Source organism: Chinchilla lanigera, unplaced genomic scaffold (assembly GCF_000276665.1).
Source record: "Chinchilla lanigera isolate Chin_1 unplaced genomic scaffold, ChiLan1.0 scaffold00051, whole genome shotgun sequence".
Taxonomy (NCBI): Eukaryota; Metazoa; Chordata; class Mammalia; order Rodentia; family Chinchillidae; genus Chinchilla; species Chinchilla lanigera.
Window position 1 is genome coordinate 2,486,111 of NW_004955452.1, and position 16,844 is coordinate 2,502,954.

Below are 16,844 nucleotides of genomic sequence, written 5' to 3' on the forward strand. Positions count from 1 at the left end.
TCACAGCCCTTTGACTTAGGACAAGGCATTCAGCTCCGAACCTCACTTCCCCCTGCTATAAAATGGCCATGGCTGTGTCTGTCTTGTGGATTTGGTGCGAAGTTTACAGGTTACCTTGTCCCTGATATGTGACACTCAGGGCCTCGGTGCTTGGAAGCCACCCGCCCTGCCTGTTCACCCTACCCCCTCAGGGTGACAGTGGTCAGCCAGCGGTCCTCGCAGTGGGCAGAGACCTCAGGCACCGAGTTGACTGCAGTAGGGTTGGTCTATCTTGTTTTTTTTTTTTTTTCCCGGTACTGGGAATTGAACTCATGACCTTGTGCTTGCCAGGCAGGCGCTGTGCCGCTGAGCTAAACCCCCAGCCCCCGGGGTTGGTCTATCTTTATACAATCACTGGGTTTACGAAACCAAGAGACTGAGAATGAAGGAGACCCTGTGAGGGGATAATGGGAAGAGGGGACGGCAGTGGGCTGGGCCTTCTCCCCATTTCTTCTTTTGATCCTTAAAACAAGAATGGGGAAGAAAGGGCAGCAGATTTCCTCCCCTCCCATCTCCTTTCCTTTCCTTAGTTTTTCTTTTCTTTGGGCAGCATCTCCCTGCGTAATTTAAGCTGACCTTGAACTCACTAAGTGACTTAGGCTGGCCTCAAACTCACAGCGATCCTCCTGCCTCACCCTCCCAGTTGGTGGGATTACAGGTATGCTCCACTATGTCTGGTTTGCAGCAGATTTTCTAATGCCACTTTTTGCTTATGAAATTAATACATGTTTAATATTTTTCAGGTTTAAAGCTTTTCAGGTCATTTAGGGGTATTTAGCATGAAATGAAAATCACCACCTCTTCTACTAGAGACATTTCCTGCCAAAGTTTCCTAGGCGTAGCAGACAGAAATACAGGCTTTGGGTTTTGTTTTGTTGTTGCTTTTAGCAAACATGGGAACCTATTTGCCCTTTTAATTTAATATCCAGTGGACATCTTCCTTTATCACAGATCTGCAGGTAGACATTGTCACCCGTTGTATTGATTTTGCACAAAGTCACATACTGGGGCAAGGCATAGGGGGGCTGGAATCTAGGTCCCTCTAAGATGCTGGCACCTACCCTGATCATCTCAGCTAACCTGGGCAGAGAGACAAGCAGTCGACAGAAATGGGTGATTGTGGAACTCTGAACACAGTTCCGGGAGTAGGGGCCCAGCTATCAGGGCGCAAACCTCCTGTAGGTCTGAGCAGGTGGCACCAGTGAGGGAGGCACCAGATGCCAGCAGCACCCAGCATCAAGCCCCACCCAGGTAGACCCAGCTTCCCACTGCCATGCGTGCCCGGCTCCCACCAGGCTCCCTCACCTTCCTGACGTCATCCTTGCCCCTGTTCTGTGTGAAGAGGCTTGAAGCCTCTTCACAGTCCTCCTGGGGTCCAGCTGGCTTGCAGCCTTTCCCCCATCGCCCTGCAGCTCAGCCCCACAGAGGTGCATGTTGCCTGCCCACCTTTCTGTCTACACTGCATCACTCTTCCCTAAGGGACGCTGAAATCCTCTGAAACACTCCAGCAGGTGGTCATTCAACTTTTTCTTGGTCGACTCCAGTGATGAGAAGCATCTAAGCAAGTTGGTTCCATCTGGAAAGACTATAATGGTGGGCGGGGAATGAGCTTGGGCCGTGGAGGCAGAGCCAGTGGCTGTGGGGAGGACAGAGGAGATGACCCATACGTGTAGTCTCTTGCAGTTGTGTGTGAGGGGAGAGGGCCCAGTTTCCCCATCTGGTTTCCTTTGGCTGGGTGTTTATCAAACTGCAAGCCACCAACTATGAGTGAGCTATAGTATTAATTTAGTGGGCTTTGACTAGGATTTTTGGAAAGGAACAGAACAGCATAGGCTAAGAAAAGTAGGTGTGCATTTCAAGCCGTGAAGGGCAAAGTTTGTGAAATTTTTGCAGCCAGCTGGACACACACATGTGGCGGGCACTGAGTGTCATGCAGGCCTGGTGGGGGCAGGGGCCTCCAGCAACGCTGAGGGTGGCCTGGAGGGGCTCCCAGGGTTGGGCGCCTCTTCCCGCTCTCCTCACACCAGCACCCGAGTCCCGGCAGGGGCCCCAGGGGTGGTGGGAACAGGGAGACCCTCTCGTCTCTCCCCACTGCATCTCCTGGGCTCTCTGCAGCCCCATAAATCGTCTGCCTTGAGTCAAGGGCATAGAACTCCCTGATTTATGCCCCACCGGGACCGCCCCCTCTGCCTCCCTCTCTGGCTCTGTGGGGCCACGGCCTGGCAGGCTGCTGGCTCCAGACAGCTCTTGCAGTTGCCATGGTGACAAGTTCAGGCTGGGCCATCATCCTCTCTCCCTCCCTCCGGCTCCCACTGGGGCTGGCTTTCCAGCTAAGCTCCCATTGGGCCCATGTGTCTGTGTCACACAAAGTGCAGACGTATGACATTTTAGGGAGAGGCAGCCTGGCGTTAGGCGAAAGCCTGGCCTTAGTATTGCTGACCAGGGTCTGAATCTGGCTTCTCCATGTCCAGGCTGGGTCACAGGACCAGCCTTGTGGGTGTGTTACAAAGGACCGCTGAAGCACAGGGACAGCACTGGGCCCTTCATTGACTCAGACCTCACATCTCCATCACCTCATGGAGTCGATGTTGGGACATCTAGATTTGCTGCTGCCCCAGGATCTGCAGCAGTGACGGGCGTATACTAGCTTCTCAATAAATGTGAGTAGCTCTCTTAGGTTATTGTAGAGAGTCTGGAGCGGGAACATAAGCATCGTGGCTAAAGACTGCTGCAGACCCTTGGGCGGTCGTGGGAGTCAGTTCCCTTGCCTTGGGCCTGGCTTGGCCTTAGTGCTCATATCTTTTTTTGTTGTTGTTGTTTTGGTTTTTTTTTCTGGTACCGGGAATCGAACTCAAGACGTTGCCCTTGCCAGACAGGCGCTGCGCCGCTGAGCTACATCCCCAGCCCCTCTTGGTGCTCATATCTAACCAGCAGAAATGTCACAGGGTGACCCTGCCTCCTTCCTGGGCTAGGGCAGAAGGGCCCCAGTCACCATGCAAGCAGTGGAGGAGCCAAGGGCGCTGTACTGGAACAGCTGTGAGGAGGCGCTGGCTCCAGGGAAGAGAGGAGGGAGGCGCTGCCAGGTGTGAATCCTTATCTCAGCCCCCAGGCCCCTCCCAAACTGCGCATTCAGGAGAGAAACGGTCAGAGAAACCTTGTACTCGGCTGTTTTGATGCTCATCAAGTTTGGTACTTGATGGCATGTTGATGTGAAAATTTCGCCCCAGTACCGGCCATTTGTTTGGTGCTTAACATGCAAGCTAGAACTTGTCAGTGTCGATTGCCTTGCGGCTCGCTGCCCTCTCTAGCCAAGATAATTTGTTTAGTATTCATAGTTTTTGGTATTCATTACACCTCCTGGGACCAATTAACGATGAGAACTAAGATAGCACTGCATATAACTGGCATTGCTTTAAACAGTAAGTTTTGGGTGGATTGGTTTTGAAGGTGTATTTGTTAGAATAACATGTAAAACCCAGGGCCCTGCGCCTAGCACATAATATGTGCTCAGTGAAGGGCAGTAGCAGTAGTAGGTATCGTTGCTGCTAAGAACTCAGGATTGGGCCTTGGGAGTCCGACTTCTTGGGTCTGAGTCATAGTGGCTGCTTCTTAGCACTTAGACCACCTGGATGGGTCCCTTTCCCTCTCCAGGCCTTGGTGAATTCTTCCCTATAGGCTAAGACTGATGCTGACGGTGCATAGAGAGCAGAGGTATGAAGCCAAGTGCAGGTAGGGCTCAGCCACCGGGGACAGCCCTGCCTTCGGCACTGACATCGGCACCGGGATCTTCCACTTGATGTGAAAGTTTGGGCTCTCACAGGACCTCAAGCCAGCCTGGGCTGCAGGAACAAAGCCTCCTCCACGGGGTGCGAGCGTCCAGCACACGTGTGCAATGGGGCTGCTGGGGGAAGGGAGGGCTTTGAGTTATGATATTTTTATCTTTATAAAGAGCTCTGGGTGGCCCATTTGAAAACCAAATAAATAATAACAATGACAGTGGGGAAGGAAGGAGGAGGAGGAAGGGAATTTGCCCGGTGCAGCGCACCTACTCATTGCTTCTAGAAACTGCCGGGGGATAGGTTTCCAGCTACCACTCAGTTTTGTGAGCTCCTGGAGGTGGAGATGGAGAAGCCCCCCCCTCTTGTTTGGGTAGGTCCCTCGCTGCCTTTTGGATATTTAAGGATATTCTAGACCCACTGGCCCATCTTTTCACTGTACAAATGAGGACCAAGGAAAGACAGTGACTTGCCCAAGGTCACAAAGAGGTGCAGGGTCAGAGCTGGGACCAGGACCTCCAGGCTGTCCCAGCCTCAGAAGCAGTGGAGGGCACACCGCACACCAGGCTGTTGGGAGCGGAGTTTGCCCTCTCCCTGCCTGTCCAGACCCCTCCCTCTGCCTGCCTCGGACTTCCTGGCATTAAAATTCCCCTTGTGGGAGCCTCCACTCTCAGTTGTGCTAGCGTCTGACAGGGACCCAGGTGAAGGCGTTATGTTATCACTGATCTCATCTCCAGCCTGGGTGAGAGCGGCATAGGGCTGGTTTCCTCATCTCCCCTTTAGCAGATTGGGAAAGGAGGCCCAGAACGGGGGCGTGGAGTGGGGTGAGCCTGTGTTTATCTCAGGAGGCCATGGGGAGGCTCCTTGCAGAGCAGTAGTCTACATGGTGCACTTAGGGGGGCTCCTGGAATACCCTCGGCACCTCCCGGCTCACAGCCTGTCGCCCAGCCAGCTTCCTCCCATCAAAAACCTCCAGCAGTTGCTCCTTTCAAGTTAGAAAGCCAGTCATCAGCACCCTCCTGTTGTCCTGCGTCTGGGCTGATAGTAATGGGGTAGGATAGGACAAACACAGAGTCGGGAGTCATTTCTCCTTGCTTTATGACCTTAAGAAAGTAATTTTCCCTTTCTGAGGCTTAGTTTCTTCATCCCTAAAATAGAGCCCTTCCTCGGATCTCCTTGACTCCACGGAGATGAGAGACACATGATCCTGTAGTTGATGTTTGCAGAACAAACCTCTCAAACTGAATGGCTTAGGGACAACCGCCCTTTCTTTTGCTTACGAATTTGTGATTTGGGCAGAGCTGGGCAGGGACATGGATCCCACCTCCACCCTGTGCTCGCTGGGCTGTGGTACTCCCCCCGGATGCTGGCCCCACTGCTGGGAAGGTGGTGTCCCCCCCTAGTGGGCCTCTGCACAGGGTAGCTGGGGCTCCCTCCTACCATGGCAGCTGGGTTCCAAAAGTGGGCATCTCCAGAGAAGGGATGTAGGTAGGACATCCCTTCATGACAGTGACATGACAGTGACATGTCCACTGTAATCTGTTACAGAGCCTAAATGCAAAGAGAAGGGACCTAGGAAACAGCATTTATCACTACTGCAATAAAATCATTATTTGTGTAAATTTATCAACATCTGCCTCCCCTGGGCCACCGAGTCCCCAGACACTGAATCCCCAGAACCTGGGCTGGTGCCTGGGAGACAGAGGCCTTCCATGGACACGTGTGAGTGCTTGGATAAGGGGAAGGACCCGTTCCCGTCCCCCCAGCTTGTGGCTCAGGCGGAGGTACAGGAGAGGCTATGGAATAAGCCCTGATCTGGTATACAAGGCCTGGACTTGGGCCCCATCCCCGGCCCCCAGGGTACTGGGGGACCTTGGGCAAGTCACAAACAGCTCCATGGGTGTCAGCAAAGCTAATAAAACCAGACCCTGGCTTTTCAACTTGTGTCATCAAAAACTCTGCATCTGACTTGCTTTAATTAAGATAAGAGCACAGCAAAATGTTTGGACTTGCTGTTAGTCCTTTGATGTCCGGCCTTCTGCCTCGATGTTTTTGATGTCCAGGACTCGGGAACTGGACTGGCTTCTCGGTGCTGGCTGGCGGGCTGCCGGCCTTCTGCTGTTTGCCTTGTTAAAAGCACTTACGACCTAATAAAGTGAGATTGATGTGGCCTCCCTCGGCTGGGGGAGCACTTTCCACTTCCTGTATCTAGTGGGTTTCTCAGCTGGGCTCACGCTGATGTTTATTGAGCACCAGCTGAATACAAGGCCCCAGGCTGAGTTTCACTGAGTCCGTAAAACGCTCTCTAAGTGGGATCTTGTGACTGTCCCCATCTGCAGAAGAGGAAACAGAGGCACTGGGAGGCCAAGTGACTTGCCCACAGCCAGTGGTCAGTGTGGCCTCCTGTGGCTGCTGGTGGCCCAGCTTGGACAGGGACCTGAGAGAGGCTGTGGGGCAGCAGGCGCACAAGCTTGGTCTCTGAGCTGCTCAGTGCCGTGGTTGGGCCTCCGGGGGAAGCAGCAGGTCTGTGACTTGCTGTCTGTGTGACCCCCGTCTTACGGGGGGGGGGGGGAACTGAGGCTGAGAGAGGTTGCGCTAAGGGGACTGGGAAGACTGAGTGCAGGGAGGAAGAGGAGGGGACTTCGGGACCCTCTGCCCTTTGTCTAGCTGTGCTCAAGTTCAGGGCAGGCTGAGATGTGATGCCATGGGTGATGGAAAGGAGGGGACACGGTGGCCTCTGCGAGCAGCAGTGCCGCGTAGAAGATGAAACGCTGCTCATCCTTGATTCCCAAAGTGGAACGAGGAGGCGCTGAGGGCGGGGCCTCATACCCAATGCCCCGCTGTGACTGGGGTGCTCCCAGGAGAGCAACAGGCCCAGTGACATCCCTGCCTTCAGTCCATGCAAGGCCAGAAATCCACCATGAGCCCCCCACCCACCTCAGAAGAAAGTCCGACCTGGTTGAAGGGAAAGGAGGGTCATGTGTTTCTATGGCAGTCTAGAAACTTCCATTCCCTCATCTGAGAACACCAGCCCACTGGGTTGTGACATGCCCTGGCACCGTGCTAGGCACCCTATGCAGGGGAGACTGAGCTATGGTGAACTGAGGCCCACACAGCAGACCCTGAATGCCTGGCCTGCTGCGGAACGAAGGGTGCTGTAATTCATGGAACCCCAACTGTCCCCAGGACTCACGGTCGGCAGGTACCGCTGAAGTGGCACTGACATTAACGCTCAAACAAGACCCCTCCCTTCTCCACCTTGATCTGGAGTGCCAGTTACTCCCAGCACCTCCTCACCCACATCTTCTGCTTGCTTTTTCATTTTTGTGTGTGTCATACTGGGGATCAAACCCAGGGCCTTTGCACTGAGCTATGATCAAGCTCTCTTTTTCACTTTTTCAAGTCAGGGTCTTGCTAAGTTGTTCAGTTGCTTGGGCTGGGCTCGAACTTGCAATCTTCCTGCCTCAGCCTCCCAGAGCAGTGAGATTATAGGATGTGTGCCACTGCTCCTGGCCCCTGCATTTTTTGATACAGTGCTTGGCCATAGGCATCTCCAAAATGCTTTGTGGGAGTTGAGGGGCACCTTGCGTGCGAGTCACCCTGAGTATCTGGAGCCACATTTGCCCTGGGGTCCAAAGGGAGGAGGTCAAGGGGTGAGCGTAGGCCAACTCCAGCTTGGAAATTGTCACCCGGGCCCGTAGGCGCCCTACCTTGGCCCTGTCTCTTTCACGGTGCCTGTGAAAAAGGCTCAGGCAGCATCTTCCCTGCCTGTCTCCAACAAGTTTCAAAGCCAGACTGGGGCAGAAGGCAGTTTCCCCCATTTCCCCTTCTCCCCCATCCCTGTCCTCAAGTGCCCAGCATCTCCTTCCCCTGTGAGTCCTCATGGGAGAGGACTCCCCAGGGCCATCGTTGGCCGGACTCTGAGCTGCAGGGTAGGCTACCAGCCTGGGCACCGGGTGTCCCAGGCAGGTCCTGGGTTTGTTCTTCCATCTTTGCGTGGGCTCATCCTCAGGCCCGTCCAGCTCCGAGGCCCAAGGCCTGATGTCTTTTCTACGCCGGTGGCCGCCAGGCCTCCAGAACAGCCGGAGGCCCCTTATCACACGCTGCTATCTTCATTGTTTGCAGAGCGCTGCTTTCCCCTGGCTAAGAAAACATGTTTGCAAAATCAGATTTCCCTGGAAAGCCGGCAGGTTAAAAGGAAAGGAAACGGTTTGAATTCTGTGAAGCGGGGATCTAAAGGCAGGGGTAACCTCTGGGATTGCCCTTTGATTACAGGAAGCAGGGCCTGATCCCAAATTCCACCCCTGGGCAGCACCCCCCCACACTCATCCCTTTCCAGCACCTACAGACGGCTGAGGCCTGTAGAAACTTAGAGCTTTTTTTCAGGGTCACAGGGTGGAGATTCTCCTTCTCCAGAACCTGCTGTAACTGCCCACCAAGGGCAAGGCGAGCTCAGACACAGCCTGGTGTTCAGGGTTCTCCTTTCCTTCCTGCGGCCCTTTGGTTCCAGACATCTCCTGCAGGACCCAAGCAGGCTGGGCTCTGCCATGACTGTACCTCCACACTCTGTCCCTGTCTGTCTAGCTCCCTGCTACTCTTCCAGACCCTATCAGAGGGGCCCTCTCCAGGAAGCCTTTCCTGGCTATACCCTCACGAGGCCTTGCTGAGAGCCTTGTCCACACCAAAAGCGTTGCCTGCTGACTTCTCACCAGCACCCTGTCCCCTCCCCACTTCCACCATCGCTGGGACCAAACACGGTTTGTGCCCCGCTGCCTTCCTGGTCAGAGTCTGGAACCCACTCCCTGGACCTGGCCTGGCCAGCTCGGAGCCACTATGGGCCACCTTGGAGAGAACCAAAGTGTTTCCACAGAGGGAAAGTGATATGAACACTGCAGCAAGTTGCCCAAGAGCCTCATGCCGGGTCCTTTCTTAACAGTGACTTTTCCTGCCTTGAAAGCCAACAAAGCATGTATGTGGCTTCACAGCAGCTCTGCGACCATGACAAGGAGCTAGATCTACCTGTGCTGCCGGGCAGAGCTGGCTGCGATGGAGACACAAGCTGTGGAGAGAGATGGACGTAGACCCCATTTGTTTCTAGAAAAAAGAGGAAGAAAACTGAATACCTGATGCTGTCCTGCACTCAGCACTGGCCCGACGCTTCGTACATACCAACTCTCCCGGTCCGCACAGTGAGCCTGCGTGGGAGGTGTCATGCTGGCCCCGCTTCATGAGCAAACTGAGGTCAGAGGTGAGACTGGGCTGCAGCTGTGAGCAGGCTCCGGCCTGCGTGCTCTCAGGCCCTCCCCGGGCTGCCTGGGTGCTGTCCAGGCTGCCCCATGCTTGTGTCTCTGTCCGCACAGCCAGCGCCGCAGCGAAGTTGGTGACCATGCTCTTCTGCGCCTTGAGTACAGCCGGGTTTGGCAGGAAAGGAACGGGGAGACTTTCATTTCCCCTTCTGTTCTGTGCAGTTTGGTTATTACACATCATACCATTTACCATGAACGTTAAAAACAGGAAAAGCAGCCCATACTCAGGGTAGAACATTCAGAAGGGGAAGAGAAAGGCCCCAGGAACCTGCATCAGCCTGGATCTCTTGGAGATGGTAGGGAAGTGTATTCAGGGTCATGGGATCTAGAGGAATCCCCGCAGGAAAGGGTGAATAATAGGGTAACGCCAGGTCCCCGGGCAGCAGGAGGGAGGGCAGAGCTCAGCTCAATGGGAGAGGCACTTTGGAACCTCAGAGCGATCCCTCAGTAGGGAACACAGCCTGGTGTGGTCCCCACTACCCGTCAGTGGAGGCAGGCAAGCAGACGCATGCCAGATAATGCTGGACTGTTGGCTAAATAGCTCACACGAGTTCGTGTGACTGTGAGTCAGAGTTACAGTAAGTGGATGAACTGCAAGGACAGCACAGTGCCTGACTGTACCAGGTAAAGCAAAACAACAGCAAGGAGAGACTTGCCCAAGTCCAGCAGCACCCATGCGTCCTGGGGCACTCAGATCTCCCAGTATCACAGGCACGAAAACACTGCAGACCTTACACAAGAGGCTCAGAGGGGCCTAGACTTGGTCCAGGTCACCCCGCTGGTCCAGAGTCCCTGGCTGTAGCCTGGCAGGCCTTCTGCACCTGGAGATAGGTTAAGACAGTATGACAGAAACAGCAGTTGTTCTGATGTTCAGTATCTAGGAGGTGCTTGAACCTGAGTTCTAGCCCTGCTCTGGCTGAAGGTACTCCCAGTCCCTCTGGTGCTGCTTGGAGATTTCCCATCTGTCTTCCAGCTCCTCTCTGTGTGCACCCGACCCCATTCGCTTTGCTTGTCCCCTGTCAGAGGCCCCTAGGAGTCCTCTGTTGGACAGGGATGAGGGAGGACCTCTGGGGCGTCAGGCACCCCGATGCCTGGACCTTTACTTCATCCTGTGTGGATTTATAGATGTGTGTTCCTGAACTTTCATGCACTGTCCACAGCCCAGCGCATGGTCGAAAAACAACAGAGATGATGAAAGAGATCTTGCCTGCAGATGAAAGCGGGCGGAAACGGGCCTCCCACAGCCCGTCTGGCCGCAGGCCCGCTGTGTGCTCTTGTCCAGGCTGAGGCTGCAAAGTCTGGTGACGCCCGGGAAGGCTCCTGCTCATCCTTGGGTCTGGGGCTGCCAGGCTCCCTGGTTGCCAAGCCTGGGATGAAGCATGGGGGAAGAGGCAAAGGGAAATAGGGGATCTGTCCGGAGGCCAAAGAGACTGACATGCTGGTCAGAGAGGCTTTGCAAACCCTGAGTCAGACAGGACAAGAATAAATGAGCCCCAGGATCTCGCAGAAGCCTGTGGCCTCTCTCTGCCTGCCCCACTAGTTCTGCCCCCGCCACCCAGTCTTGAAACTCAGCAAGTAGTTTGCCCACCTCAGGGCCTTTGCACGGGTTGCTCTACATCTGGGCCACAGTCTTCTCTCTATGCTTCCCAAGTCGGCCACATCCTTCAGGTTTCTCATTAAATGTCACCTCCTCAGAGCAGCCTCCCGTGATGATCCCATCCATTCCACAGGCTGGGGCTCTGTCTCCTTCATGCACTTGGCACAATTCATAACCCTTGCTTTAACGATTACGAGTGATTTTAATTGTCATATTTATTATGTTGATTCAAATGCATTATTAATCATTGGAGTGATTATAACCTGTAAATTACTTACTGCCTTCATGATTATTTGTAAGCTCAATGGAAAGGTGCCTCTTCTGCCATTAACTTGCTGCTTGGGAATCTGGCACCAGCTCCTGTGATCCTAACAGCAAATGTGCTCAGCTTGAACTGCCACGAAGCACTTTCCATCCACGACCACATCTAATCCTCAAAGCAACCCAGAGTCCGGTGTGAGTATCATCCCATCTCCCAGAGGGAAGCCTGAGGCCAAAGGATGAATGTGAAACGCTAGTCCTATTGCTGGATTCCCAAGGGCTTTGCCCACCTGGGGACCTTGGTGCCTCACAAGTGAGCACTGTGCTGCTGACAGTGAAACTGGGAGTAAAGCTTAGGAGGGGACTCTTAGGAGGGGACTCGTAGGTTTTTGCCCCAAGTAGATTGGAAGGTGGGCACAGCCAGAGCTGTGGGCCAGAGTGAGCCATTGTGGGAATGGGATACTAGGGGGCAGCAGGGAGGGACCGCTTTCTTGGCCCAGTCCCTCCTCTCCCCACTGGGCTCTGCAGAGTGACCTGGCCTCCTCCTGTGAACCCCCCAGAAGGCAGAGGGTAGGGAGTAAACCGAGCCTTTGCCCTGGAGGCTGTGGCTTTGCTCCTGGAGTGGGGGCTCTCATGTCCTTTGTACCCCTGTGGCTGAGATCAGAGGCAAGCACAGTGAAATCTCACTCAAGCCAGTGACCAGTACCTGCCTGGGCCTGGGGGACCAGAAATGGGTGTTTAAAATCAGCTGGTAAAAGCCAGGTGTGGTGGTGCACACCTGTAATCCCAGCACTCGGAAGGCTGAAGCAGGAGGATCGTTGCGAGTTCAAGGCCAGCCTGTGTTACAAAGTGAGTTCAAGACCAGCCTAAACTGCATAGCAAGACCATGTTTCAAAAACACAAACAAAAAATTCCAAAAATAAAATAGCTGGTAGAGCTGGGAAGAAGGGGAGTCAGAAGGCTAGAAACAGCCATGGAGCCCCTAGACCCCCAAGGAAGCAAATCCCAACCCCATGTCTGCTTGTACTTGATCGACACACGTGACAGCCCTGGGCGAGGCTCACGTGGGCAGAGCTGCTCCGTGAGTCACACTGAGTCTTTCTTGTTTGACATGAGTGAAAGGAGAGCAAGGTTTTACAAATGTGTGTTGGGTGCTCTTTATCCGCTTTTCTCTATTTTTGTATGTGTTGAGCTTTTATATAATGAGTAAAAGTAGAAGAAAGAAGGAAGGAGGAAGGGAGGAAGAAAGGAAAAAAGGAAGGAAGCAAGAAGGAAGGAAAGACGGGGGGGGGGGGAAGGAAGGAAGGAAAATTCCACTTCTTAATGAGGCCGGTGTACACGCGTGCATGAAGGGAGTCGGAGATCTGTGAAGCTGATAACAGTGGTAACCGCCAATGGAATTATGGATGATTTTCACTTTCTTCTTTATACTTTTTATTTTTCCAGTTGGGAAAAACCCCAGCACCATTCAAAAGGAGAGAAGGAACGCCATGGGTTTGAGACTTCCTGCCAGCCGCTCAGCTCCCACTCTGCTCTGGTCACCTCACCTTCCTGAACTTCATCTGTTTGCTCAGCAAGATGGGGTGCGAGGGTTGCAGTGAGGACAGAAAGAGGAGAGACTGAGGGTGCGGCACAGCAGGTCCCACACATGGTAGGTGCTCACTACCCTGGCTGCCGACACTCAGTGCAGAGCCTGGGGAGACAGTGAGGCTTCCTGGTCCCGCACACGTGCTCTTGCCTGCCCTGTGCCCTTGTGCGCGTGCGTGCGAGCACACACACACACACACACACACACACACACACACACCGCGGTGCGCACATGAGCGTGCTGTAACCTGCGTGGGGTGAGAGGAGAAAGCCCCATCCCTGTCCAAGATAAACACAGGAAGTGAAGATCCCGGAGTGTCAGGGTGAGGTTGGGAGCTGTCCATAAACTCTGGGCAGAGCCGGAGGGTGGAGGGGGCCCGAGGAGGGAGGGAGGGTGTGGGAGTCTGGGCAGGGGCCTGAGTTTGACATCCGCTGTCCTGAGTTCAAATGTGAAAAGTTGAAATGGTGACTAAGCTTCGGGGCAGTCTTGGCTCTGCCTGCCTGCCTGCCCGTCTGTCTTGTCTGTCTGTGGATCTGTCCAGGGCAACACCTGCACCCACCCACCTCTCACTTTCCAGCCCTGGGATCTGTGAGGCCCCCACACTTTGGGAAGCCAGAACCTATGTTCAGCAAATGTTTGTTACAGGAATGCACAGCTGGAAAGAAACAGGATTGCCGGTCTGGGATGCTCCTGACCCAGTGCTTGTCCTCGTGTGGAGAGATTACAGCAGGGGCAGCGGCCACGCCCCAGATGCCCACCTTCCTTGCTGGAGTCCTGGATTCTGCTTCCCCTGTAGCCCACTGGATCACAGGGGAGAGGTGTGGTGGGTCTCTGCCAGGCCGGGGGTAGGGGTCCCCCTGGGCTGGCCACTCAGGGGGCTGCCGGAGGATGTTTTTGGATGGATGAGCACTCACTGTGTGCCAGGTTCTTTACATCAGCATTAAATCCTTTGCTGAAACAAAGCAAGGATGGTGGGAGGAGGAGGAGGAAGAGGTTTTCTACTTTTGTCTCAGCTGCCCAGCCATCCTCATTTTACCCTGAATTTTCCAGCTCCATCAAAGCCACTCGGCCAGAGGCAGCTGCGTCTGGTCCAAAGCAGGGGCCCGCCCTTGGCTCCACGCTGCCCCACAGCACATGCCAGGCTGATGCAGGGCGATAACCTTTCCTTTAGGAAGCCGTCCACTTACCCTACTAGGTGACGGGGTGAGTATAGAATCTCCCTTTGGAAGGCAACCACCGCTCCCCTCTTGCTGTCTCAGCCCCTCCACAGCTGGGGGCCCCTTGGGCACATTGTCCACCCTTCTGCTAGTTTCCTGCTCCGGCTGCTTCAGCCCTTTGCTCCTCCTGCTGACCCAGGACAGAGGAAGACCGTGTCTACTCGCTGGTGAGGAAACTGAATCCAGGAAGACCACACAGACAACTAGACACAGAGCCCAACCCAGACCCAACTCTCTGCTCCCAGGGCTGCAGAGCCTTGCAGGCAGCAGCAGCAAGGCCATGAAAAGCGGCCTCAGGGGTGTGGGCTTCCCTCTGGCTCCTGTCCTTCTTGTCACGTTCACCCTGCTACTGCCTTGGCCTCAGGTCCCAATCTCACCCTTGTCACCAGTGGCCCATCCAGAACAGTGCCTGGGCCTGCACTTACTCCAGCATCTCTCCTTCCTGTTATCGCTCTACTCACACTTTCAGCCCCGTGTTTCTCCTTTCAAATCCTCCAGTGCCCTATTCTTTCCCAACCTAGGGGTCCTACCGTCACTTCTAGCTTCCTCTTTAAAAAATGTCTTCATTGGCTAGCTGGGTGGTTGGGTGGATAGATGGATGGATGGATGGATGGATGGGTGGATGGATGGATGGGTGGATGGATGGGTGGATGGATGGATGGGTGGATGGATGAATGGGTGGATGGATGGATGGGTGGATGGATGGATGGGTGGATGGATGATGAAAAGAAATGAGAGATTCATGGGTGGGCAGGCGAGTGGGTAAATAAGTAGATGATTGACTGGGTAAATGAAGATAAGGGTGATTGAATGGATGAAAGGGTGGGTGATGGATGGAGTGAACAAATGGCAGTTGCATAGATGTATTTGGTTGCATGAAAAGGTGGGCAAATGGATGGATGATTGAGTGCATGGAGAGACTGGATAGATGAAAGGTGTAGGTGGGTGAATGGATTTGCTGGTTGGCTGGGTGGGTGGGTGGGTGGATGGGTGGATGGATGGATGGATGGATGGATGGATGGATGGATGGATGGGTAGATGGATGGATGGATGGGTGGGTAGATGGATGGATGGATGGGTGAGTGGGTAGAAGGATTGGTGGATGGGTGGGTAGATGGATGGATGGATGGATGGGTGGGTGGGTGGATGGATAGATGGATGGATGGATGGATGGATAGATAGATGGATGGATGGGTAGATGGATGGATGGGTAGATGGGTGGATGGGATGAGATGAGATGAGATGATGGGATAAGATGAATTGCTGCTTGAGTTCTGCTGAGACTTTGTCTTCTCTGTCCCCACTTCAGTGATCTGGACCTATGGTGTTTACCCCCAGCTCCAATTTTTCCTTCCCCACAAGGACTTGGGAACAACATGGAGACACAGAAGCCCTTACCTCTGAGGAAAGCAATAAACTCAGAGTAGCCTTTTGGGTGTGGAGTCAGCCTCTGTCTTCCCAGCCATTCCTTGTCTCAGCAGCCCCCTCTCTGAGGGTAATTTTTACTTCTTCATGTATCCTAAAACTAAAACTAAAACCAAAGTGTCTCTTCAAGAACAATGCAATTCAATTTAATTAACTAAAATTACACATTGAGGCCTAGAGCTTAAACTTTAAAAGACTGGAAACCTTGTCTTGGAGTTTTCCAAAGTAAGGTGTGTATGTATGTTGGTACTTATTTTTGGAGACAGGGCCTCACTGTGTAGTTCAGGCTGGGCTTGAACTTCATATGTACCGGCCCTGGATTTGCAACAATCCTCCTGCTTCAGCCTCCTGAATGTTAGAATTATGGGCACATACCACCACGGCCAGCTTTCATTTTGAAGGAATTTAAATGTTAAGAGGACCCCCACCTTTAACCAGAGAAGTATACAGTTAAAGACGCTACAGTCATCCCCAAATTTTGTCTGAGGGTCTTCAGGCTAATTTGCTAACACAGTCATTGATGTACAAAGCGAAAAAATGAGGCAAACACCGTTAGGGCTTGGTGGGTACAAAGACACCAACAGGGGTGGAAAGACAGGAAACAGGTCATTGAACAAGGAGAGCTTTGGGGGACGCACCCCTTCTTCAACCCCTTGTCCCAATGCAGAGAGCCTACACTCTTCACTTCTGAGAGCTGCCCAGGGCCCTTGCTGGAGATATCAATGCCCCTGTGCTTCCTGGAGCAGGAAGAGGGAATCCCTAGCCTTTACATCTCCTCTGCGTTTGCCTTTCACATAAGCCCTGACTCGGCCTCACACGAACACTGTGATCTCCACTTGCCAGAGGCAGAAACTGAGGTTCAAAGCCAGATGCCAGATCTAGGATCAAAATCCACCTTCAAAATGCTCTGTCTCTTGTCTCTGTGAAGTAAATGAAGGGACTGCAATTCGGAGTGGCCCCAGCCACACAGCCTGTGAGAGAAGACTGGCTTCAAGCATTGCAACTCATGCAAGTGTCAGCTGAGAAGGACAGCAGCGGGTGCTGGGTCTTGTGGTGTGGCCAGTGGGTGGTCGGTCAGGGAGGGCTTCCTAGACGAGGGGGCATTGACCAACACAGGCTCTGGCAGGATCAGTGTCCCCTGAATTCCCATAGAGACAGAGAAAGGAAGGGCTCCTCTTCTCTCTCTTCCTGGGCTCTCTTGTATAGCTAGGGTCAACAGAGACGCCCCTTGCCCCCCATATTTGAGAAAAATCCCACACTTTGGCAGGGCTAAGGGGTAGAAGCAGCCAGCAGCCTTCCATCAAGCCTCAGGGGGTTGTCACCAGGGCGGAGCCAGTGGGGGCGGGGTGGCCCTCTCTGGCCCCAGCCCGGCTGTTTACCTGTCCAGACTATTGCTGAAACCATCCATCCCAGTGACAGATCACGCAGACCCCCTCTTTCCCCCGCCCTTGGCCTCTCATGGGGCAACCACATCCATCCGCAGCCCTGTGGAACCCGAGGCCCCTCAGTCACCTTTCCCCGTATGCCTGCACCTTCCTGGCCAGCTCCTGCACTGGCCCAGGCCCTCGTCCTGCCCCAGCGCCCTGCCTCTGCCGGTTCCACCCATCCATCAAACTCCCACAGCATCGGCAGTGA

The 16,844-nt window shown here is 53.9% G+C and overlaps 1 long non-coding RNA gene across 1 annotated transcript; it reads left to right on the plus strand.

Annotated features, from left to right (window-relative positions):
* Positions 1 to 2,478: 2,478 nt before the first annotated feature.
* On the plus strand, positions 2,479 to 15,218 carry LOC102007849. The gene is made up of 7 exons (XR_001236017.1): positions 2,479 to 2,699; positions 8,752 to 9,056; positions 11,019 to 11,174; positions 12,426 to 12,630; positions 13,213 to 13,390; positions 13,618 to 13,770; positions 15,094 to 15,218. It is a non-coding gene; the product is annotated as an uncharacterized LOC102007849 (long non-coding RNA).
* Positions 15,219 to 16,844: the final 1,626 nt, after the last annotated feature.